The sequence below is a fragment of the Gekko japonicus genome, unplaced genomic scaffold, assembly GCF_001447785.1.
Source record: "Gekko japonicus isolate JY-2015 unplaced genomic scaffold, Gekko_japonicus_V1.1 scaffold1324, whole genome shotgun sequence".
Lineage (NCBI taxonomy): Eukaryota > Metazoa > Chordata > Lepidosauria > Squamata > Gekkonidae > Gekko > Gekko japonicus.
The window spans coordinates 200,553-210,376 of NW_015167577.1; positions in this window are offsets into that span (position 1 = coordinate 200,553).

The window sequence follows — 9,824 nt, forward strand, 5'->3', positions numbered from 1 at the left end:
AATAGTCCTCCCCCTCCCCGTCCTACACTGGACAGGCAGCTGCCTGTCACGTGTAGGAGACTAGGTAGGATGCTTACAGCCACCGGGGAGGTTTGCTCAGCAGGATTGCCTTAGCACTGCTGCTGGCCCAGCCTCCCCAATGCCTTTAAATACAATCCCCCCCAACACCAGACAGGCTGTTGTCTGTCAGGTATAGGAGCAGGGCCAGGGTATAAATGTTTATAGGGAAGTAGTAAAGGACATTTCTAGGAGCCATTTCAATGTGTGCCTCCCTCATGAACCTGAAGAAATGTCCACCACATCACCACTCCCTCACACTAACTCCCCCTCACACCTCTCACCTCTTACTGCCCCCAAGAAAGCTCCTGGCAAACGTCGAGCCAGATACACCAACGCTACAAGGAAGAGGCAACTTAGGAATGCAGCAAAAATGTTTGCACATAGTACTTCTGCAGTGTACTGAGCTGCACAGGCCAAGTACCGGCAAGATCACCTTGAGGTGCTCAGAACAACACAGTCTCCATATGAGCAAAACAATCCAGGAACAAAAATAGAGAGGCCATCACTTTCGTGGAAGGTAGCAGGAGTTGACTTAACAGACGACTGCTTCTTAAATGGACAGTTCTATGTGGCCTGCTCCAGAGTGAGCTCATGAAGCAGCCTGGTGATCCTAGTACCTGAGGGCAGAACCACCAATGTGATATAGAAAGAGGTCCTTCAGTAGAGAAAAAGTACATATGTCTCATTTGTTACACTACAATCTTCTCGGTTAGAATTCCTGCAAGAAATGTCACATTTCAAATTTCACATCATCAGTATTATAACTGGATTTACGGAACTTAAGTACCGTAGTGAAGAACAGGTAGCAGGCTAGTCCTAAATAAAGCTTTCTTTACTTTAATCAGTTGTGTCCTGACTGCTGCATAGGCACTCTGCCAACAATATAGCAGAGAGAGTTCAAGAACCCATTCATCAATGAAGCTCACTGGATCATCTTGGGCCACTAACTCTTTCTCAGCCTGCCCTACTTCACAGGCTTGTTGTGGGGATAAAATGGAGGAGAGGAGAACTCTGTGCATTGTGTTGAGCTCCTTGAAGGATGGGTGTGTCCTGGAGATGCATATGGAAGACAGGGTTGCCAACTGCCAGGTCATGGCTGGATGTCTCCTGGGATTACAACTGATCTGCAGGCAACAGAGATCAGTTCACCTGGAGAAAATGGCCACATTGGAAGGTGGACTCTATTGCATCATACCACATTGTAGCCTCTCCTCTCCCTTCCCTAAACCCCTCCCTCCTCAGGCTCCGCCCCAAAAATCTCCAAGTAATTCCCAACCTGGAGCAGAAGACCATTATATGGCAAGGAGGTAACAGTGAATCTTCATCTATGCCATGCTTACCCTTCATCTGCCCTCTTTCACTCAACTGGAAGTCTGCAGACTGCCAAGGCTATTTCCCAGCTAGCTGTGCCTAGTATTGTAGTACATACCTGAACACACCTTAGGAGTAGCATAAACGGGCAGACTTCCTGGGTGGAGACATCTCCAGACAGGTGCCTGACTCCTTGTTTGTTTTGTCCTCAGAACATAGCTATTAGCCTGTGTAAAACCCTCACAACCCCTCACCCTCCCTTGGCCCTTCAGACTCTGCTGACAGGTCTGGAACAGCACAAGGACACCACAGCACACACAGACCCTGGAGCACATCCACCTCTGTCAGGACTCTCCAGAGACCTGAAATGATGTTGTAAGGCTATTCTTTGGGGGGTTGTAACTGTAACCTTGCCTGTAACACCAAAGTAATCTTTAATAAACACCATCTTGAGCACACACAAACTGTCTCTACCTTGGCACCTTCTTCAAGCCTGAGAGCAGAGTCTGGATGGCTTGGCCACTGAAAGGGCAGAATAAAATAGGAGAAAGAAATGGTATTGCACTGAAGAACAACAAGATAAACTGTTTGGAAACAGTTTTATTCCCCCCAATTTTCTTAACAAGATGTATACTATGCTGTGTAGTAAAGAGGACATAACAACATGATTTAATTTATGACATCTGAATAATTCAGCCAGGCAGCAATAACTTTCAAACGTAATTTAATTTTTTTTTAAAAAAAAAAAACCTTCTAAATTAAAATATTTACAGTGCAATCCTAAATCAAGTTAATATTTTAAAAATCCACTGGAATCGATGGGTTAAAAAGGGTGTGGCTATGCTTAGGACTTCACTGTTACTGTAGGTGTATCTTTCCTTCAGCCTGACTTGCAGGAGCTAGAGTGAGGAGTGCCTGTAAACTGCAACAAAATATAAATAACAGATCTTTGAGAATCACATAGCAAAAGATTTAGAGTAAAACAACTGAAAGTTCTCCAATGTTATTTCATCCCATACAGACTATTGTCCAGCACAACCAACCATGAAAATCAGAAGGAGAAAAAAAGTCAGTTCTGTCTGGCTTAATCTATCAGCAAGCGGCATTTCTAACCCATGAGTTGGTGTCTGCAATAAAGATGAAAGATAGCTGTATTCAACACGAATGTTTCCATGAGATAGTTAGGAAGAATGTATTTCATATCTTGAGGAAACTCTGGAAGTCTGCAAGCCCAGCCTCAAGCATGGAATATTAATTTACCTAATGCCCCATCACAAAGAATTTTTTCTTTCATTAAAAAATGCCCATCGCTCATAAACACACACATTTTAAAAACATGAATATCACAATGTACAGATTGGAATTCGACATTCAATTCTGAAATGCTTGCAACAGTTTATGTGGTTTCACACTGGGGCCAGTCTCAACAATCAAGGCATTCCGGTTCCAGTTTTGATGACTTGCTGGATGGGCGTGCTGCATCTCGCTCTGATGTGAGTGCCCCATTATCGCCATGGATGGGAGGGGTCTCAGATGATTCTGGGCCCCCCAAGAGCACTTGCAGGGAGCTCATCACCTGGAGTGTGAGGGGTATCTCTTCTAAAGCAGCAGCCGAAGAATTGAGGCTCCCCTTTGACCCTATAGGTCCTGCCACTGTGAGACCATCATGGATGTAGAGGCGCATGTCAAAGAAAACAAGCAAGATCTAGCGCCTTGTTGCTCCCACCCAGCCCCTGAAGCAAATGTCGGGATGAACTGTGAGTTTGAACGTATTTAACTAAGCAGAGAAGCAACCACACGAATCAGTAGAGGAGGAGTGGGGAATTCCCCCCCCCCAGGGAAAAATCACGGTGTATAAAGCGAAGGGCAGAGAGCCAGTTGATGCTGAAAATCAACATAGCCAAAGACGGTGCAGACCAGCTTAGAGCACAATTAAATAAACAGACCTTCGGAGTGTCCAAACAAACTTTTTCTTATGTAAACAATGTCTGTACAAGGAGATAAAATGGCATTGAAAAAGACTTCTTCTCCAGGAATTGCCAGCTCACAGTCATCGAGACACAAGCCGGAAATGCCTACTGATTTCCCAAACATGTTAACTATGGCTTTGTGCTCACTGCTGGCCAGATGACTAATCTCAACAGTAAATTTGATGATCTTTAGAAACACCTGAAAGAAACAACTACCAGACAGAAGAAACTCATAAAATGGTTGTACAAGTTGAAGCTAAGACAAATTTGATAAATCAGAGACTGGAGGTGGTAGAAAAGAGCCAATTTCTGATAAAGAGCAGCTATTACAACTTTAAATGGAGAAATAATTATATGACTTGAGGTTCCAGGATATCCCAGAACAAAAAGGGGAGAACTTAAAACAGATATTAAGTGAAGCATTGGCACCAGTGACAGATTTGAAAGTGGAACTCATACAAAGCGATATGGATATGGTTTATCGAACCTACCCAGATTTCATTAAGAAAAATAAACTGCCTGGTGAAGTATTTGTTAAGTTCTCCAAGAGATCAACAAGAGACATAATTTTAAAAGCTACTAATGGGATAACCCTGAAAATCCAAGATGAAGAAATCCTAATACTAAAAGACATTGCATTTGAAATATGAAAGCGGAGGAGACAGTATAAGAATTTAACTTCTTTTTTATGCAAACAATCCATTCCCTACAGATGGATATTTCCGGAAGGACTTATCTTCAACTACAAAGATAAGAAAGAGATTTATTCTGTACAAAAAACAAAGGCTTTTGTGAAGAAATATCAAACAGCCAAAGAAAAAGGGAAAACAGAGGACACTAAACAAACTGAAGAAGAAAGTGAACATGAATTGGGAGGAAGTGGAAGTACAACTGACAAATCCTCAGAAGACTCTAATGATGAAAAAGGAGAAGCCACTCCGAAACCCCTCAAAGTTAGATTGACCTATGACAAGAGCAAACTCAAGAAAAACAAGAACTATGCAAAATAATATGTAGTTTAACTCTGAAAGTCTTTTATCCGTTTGTTATATGAGAAACTGGCTTACATCTATTATGGCTAGTTTTGCTTGTTTTAGTTTGACTCTATATTAATCTTAAACTGTTATATTCCTCATGTATTTTTAGTTTACTTTAAGTTTGGGAAATACAATAAGCTATTTATATAATTACGAAAGTTGGTCCTTGCTTTAGCTTTGTATTTTAGTCTTAGCCCCATTTCCCTTTCCTTGTAGTATGTGTAGTGGAAAAGCAATAAAAAAAATTAAAAACCCAATCAAGGCATTCCTCTTTTGGCATTATTAATGTACAGAATTAAAATGGGGGATCCACACATCATTAAATATTGCACTTCGGAAATACTTTACCTCCTGGATTGTCCCATTCACTCAGGGGTTTTTGTTCTGGCATGATCCACTTTCCCCTCTATTTACTGACATCAACAGAATTATATTTCCATATTTTTTTTCTCCTTGTTTGAGAATAGCCCTATTTTTGACTTAATTATTTTTATTGGTTAATATATTAAACATATATATCCTATTTTTCCTCTTTGTTCAAGGTAGATTACAATTTATTTCTTTTATACCTTATAAGTCCTTGTAAGTCCAAGTAGCTTACAACATTCTTCTCTCCTCCATTTTATTCTCACAACAAATCTATGTTAGTCTGAGAATATGTGACTGGCCCAAGGTCACTAGGGCTTCCAGATCCCCTGGAGTGGGGGTTTGTCCACTCTAGGGGCCCCTGACCTGATGGCCTGGATCCAGCCGGTTGTGGGAACCCCGCCCCCAAAGTGCCTGGAGTGGGCCAAGGTGCCCAGCACGATGTCACCTGAAGGTGACGTCTTCGTGCTGGGCAGGTTGCCAGGGGATGCTCTAGGGGATTGTATAGAAATATTGCTTCTATATTCACATGCCTTCTCCTGTGATGTCTTTTGATAACATGCTGTGTCTTGTTCCTGTTGCAAGCCAAATGGTGAGGCTACATGGCCTCAGTAGCCATGCCATAAACCCACATTCTTTCACACTTTCATGCCAAATGCCAGACCTCATGGCTACACTTTCTGGCCCACTTGTGACCAGTCACGTACACAATGAAGTAGCTGGAGTTTGGGTCAGATGACTGCAGGTGGGGTCCCAGACTTATAGCCTATCCCCACACGCAGCTATGGCAACCAACAATTGGGCACACCCATGCCCACTCACAATTGGCTGATGGTCACATCTAATTTGTGACTGGAATTGGGGTATAATTGTTTGATCCCTATGGGAGTGAGGTTCTTCTTCTTCCTGTTCTCCATTATCTGTTTTATTGCACCTGAAATGCTGCCTCTTGAGAGACAAAGAGTTGCTTTGTGACTTGGAGCACATGGTATGCAAAAATGGGATTTCCATTCAAAATCCCTTGGACTATTCTGGACTGTGGATGTTCCTGATGTGGTAACTATGTATCTTCAATGTGTAGTTAAGGCAAACAGCCTTAGCTTTTGTTATTTTTGTAATCTCTGGTAGTCTATGCTAAGATCTGTACTGAATAAAGATCCTTCTTATTGCTAATTTGTCTTTGATGTTGTAACTGAATTTCAAGTCTAAGCCTGGTGCCTAACCCAGACCACATATGCTACCTTGGTAAGAGTGTGCATTTCTGTATGGAGTTGCTACTGTGTTAAATCCCAGATGCTAACTAAGGGTTGGAATCTCTCCCTTAGGAAATGCAGGGACTAGTGAAAAGAGGTTCTGGTGGCAAATTCTTGTGAAGCCCAGAGATGGTACAGACTGTCTCGTGGCTTGTTTCTTAACGTACTGAAAAGTACAGGATTCCCTCCCATTCCTGGCCTGGCCTGGGTGGGCTAATCCCTGTACAGGGATGTTGACAGGGGATGGTCTAGCATTTGACCTGATAACTCCCCACACACAGAGACCCTAGATAAGAGGTAGGGACCTGGCAACCCTAAATGTCACCCAGCAAGCTTCCATAGCAAAGTAGAGATCAAAACCTGGGTGTCCAGATATAGAATGTTTGTTCTGTTATTTTCATAGGCAGGACCCCTCTGGTGATGCCTCCAATTACCACCCACCAGCTGGCATCAGGATCCACCATGGCATCAGCAAGAATGGTAAACCCCTTCCCCAGAGACCGCTACTGTCTGGGATGATGGACCTTCCACACAGGCCCATACCCCTGGGGAACACCAAGCCAGGGGAAGACAAGGCCTGGGATCATGTCAGGCATGGGGTGAAAGCAGTGCACCGACAAGTAGAAATAATAAACTTCCTAGGAAGACACAACAAAGAAACTGACAGTAAACTTCACACAAGCACAACCACACAGGAAGGGAGAGAAGTCTTGAGGGGTAATGGCCCAGGCCAATCAGGACCCCCCCCCCCTTTGGGGGGGTACCTGCGATGGTTCTCTATCGAGTACTTCACCCAGTATGATGCCCCTATGACAGCCTGGCCATGACCATCCCAAGGTGCTGCAAGTACCTTGGGATGTCCTTCAAGCCCATAGGCCTGTGGAAGAAGAGTCAGCTCAAGCCCCCAACAGCCAGAGAATGGCTGCTTGGCTGGTACACAGGTGCCTGTCTGCAAATCATGGTCAGCCAGTGCTTTGGGAACCTTTGCAAATCTGTGGAAACCTTGGTTAGTTTCTGGAAGCATTTGTGCAGCTTTGAAAGCTTTTGTGAGTCTCTGGAAGCTGCTGTGAATCTCAAGAGCCTCACAAAGACTTCCAGAGCCTCACAAAGCCCTGGCCAGGAGCTCGCATACAGGCTCAACATCCTGGCACCATTTTTGAGCTGTTGGGACCAGGCAGATTCTACTTCCACAGGTGCAATATAGCCTCAGAGAGCTGGTAAGTCATGCCTTCCTTCCCCCTTTTTTTCTTTAAAAAAATTAAAGGGATATTGTGTTGGGGGGGGGGGAATTCTAACACTCAGAAAGACGCCTGAAATTTTAAGAGAGAGCTTTTTGTTACTCCAAGAATTCCAGGAGTGTTTGTTTTTATTTGGATATACCCAAAGTGGTGAATGACAAGTATATTTTTGGCTTGGGTATATCTGGATGCACACTCCCAATAGAGAGGCATGAAAGGCACAGTATGATGACAGGATAAGCTTTGCTGACTGCTGGGACAGAGCAACTCAATATTCACCCGCCATTTTGATGGTCTCCCACCTTTCTCATAACACATAGGTCTGTCCTCAGAAACAGAAGAATCAACATTCTGGAATAGTGAGGAACTTCCAAACCTCACAACCTACTGCTTTTCTTCCACAGAAAAACCGCTGTGAACAGGAGGCTGTTCCTATCCACCCAAGTGCTCAGGAATAAATGTCTTCTTGCATATTCCTGACCTTTGATGGTATTTTAGTGTGGGAGAGATCATGCTGACAAAATTGACAAATAGTTCTTAGTTAGATTACTATGACACGTAAACACCATGTGAAATGGGACATTCTTTGCATTTTTTGTCTTTCCTTTATAAATAGCAATACCTGTCGGCCACATTTCAGATAATGTGTCTATTCATATTTCGGTTACAGCAAGATGACTTGTGCATGACAGATCTCATTATGTTATGGATCAGCCAGTCTGAAATGAATGTAAACTTGGATTAAAACCTATTATGCAGACCTTGTGTGTGCTTCAGGTAGGTAAATTCCTTTCCTTCTGTCTCCTCCTATCTTTTAAGTGGAATCTAATGCATAGAGATAATAGAATTCTAACCAAATCCAATCATGGTAACCACAGCCGTCAAAAGCAGCAATTGAAAATCATAACCCAAGCTTCCATCCTGTAAATGAGCCAGCACTCATCTGTGGAAAAAGAGGGTTCTTCAAAGTCTCTACATTAACAAAAATGCCCTTCATCTCTCCCTTCCTCCAGAGACAGACATTAATGAATCCTGAATACAATGGCCATTCTGGACTTTAGGGCTCCTTTAAAATCCCTACAGAAGTCCTTAGTGTGTTTCAAAACTGACAGTGATAGTAGTAAGTGAGGGTTGGGGGAGATATGATAGGTAAAATCAATGAGAAATATTTACTGGACACTTTCAGTTGGTATCTTTTCACCTCCTGATGTGCCCACCTGCTGCTGTTGTTGTTCAGTCACACAGTTGAGTCTGATTCTTCGTGACCCCATGGACCACATCATGCCAGGCCCTCCTGTCCTCCATCGTCCTCTGGAGTTTTCTCAACTTCATGTCCATTGCATCAATAACACTGTCTAACCATCTCATTCTTTGTCACCCCCTTCTTCTTTACCTGCTGTAGAATCTTGCTAAAGAATCCACAGTAGTACAGAGAGGGGAATCCAGTATGAATTCTAAAACCAAATAAGAACATAAGAGAAGCCAATGTTGGATCAGGCCAATGGCCCATCCTGTCCAACACTCTGTCACACAGTGGCCAAAAATACCAGGTGCCATCAGGAGGTCCATCAGTGGGCCCAGGACACTAGAAGCCCTCCGACTGTTGACCCCCCCCTCAAGCAACAAGAAAGAATACAGAGCATCACTTGCCCCAGATTGAGAGTTCCTATAGATATCTTGTGCTCCATATCTTTATCCAATTCTCTCTTGAAGTCTTGAAGCTGTCCATGCTTGTAGCCGCCACCACCTCCTGTTGCAAGGAATTCCATGTGTTAATCACTCTTTGGGTGAAGAAGTACTTCCTTTTATCTGTTCTAACCCAACTGCTCACCAATTTCATGGAGTGGCCACGAGTTCTTGTATTGTGAGAAAGGGAGAAAAGTACTTCTTTCTCTACCTGCTCTATCCCATGCATAATCTTGTAAACCTCAGTCATGTCACCCCTCAGCCATCATTTCTCCAGGCTAAAGAGCCCCAAGCACTTTAAGCACTTTAACCTTTCTTCATAGGGAAAGTGTTCCAACCGTTTTATCATTCTAGTTGCCCTTTTCTGCACTTTTTCCAATGCTATAATATCCTTTTTGAGGTGTGGTGACCAGAACTGTACACAGTACTCCAAATGAGGTTGCACCATTGATTTATACAGGGGCATTATGATACTGGCTGATTTGTTTTCAGTTCCCTTCCTAATAATCCCCAGCATATCGTTGGCCTTTTTTATCGCAGTTGCACACTGTCTCGACATTTTCATTGTGTTATCTACTATGACTCCAAGATCTCTCCCTTGGTAAGTCTCTGCCAGTTCAGACCCAATCAACGTTTTTGGCCCCATTGTGCATTACTTTGCACTTAGCTACCTTGAACCCCATTTGCCATGTTGTTGCCCACTTGCCCATCCTCGACAGATCCCTTTGGAGTGCCTCACAATCCTCCCTGGTTCTCACCACCCTGAACAACTTTGTGTCATCTGCAAATTTAGCCACTTCACCGCTTACTCCCAATTCCAAATCATTAATAAACAAGTTAAAAAGCATCGGACCGAGTACTGATCCCTATGGTACCCCACTGCTTACCATCCTCTACTGAGAA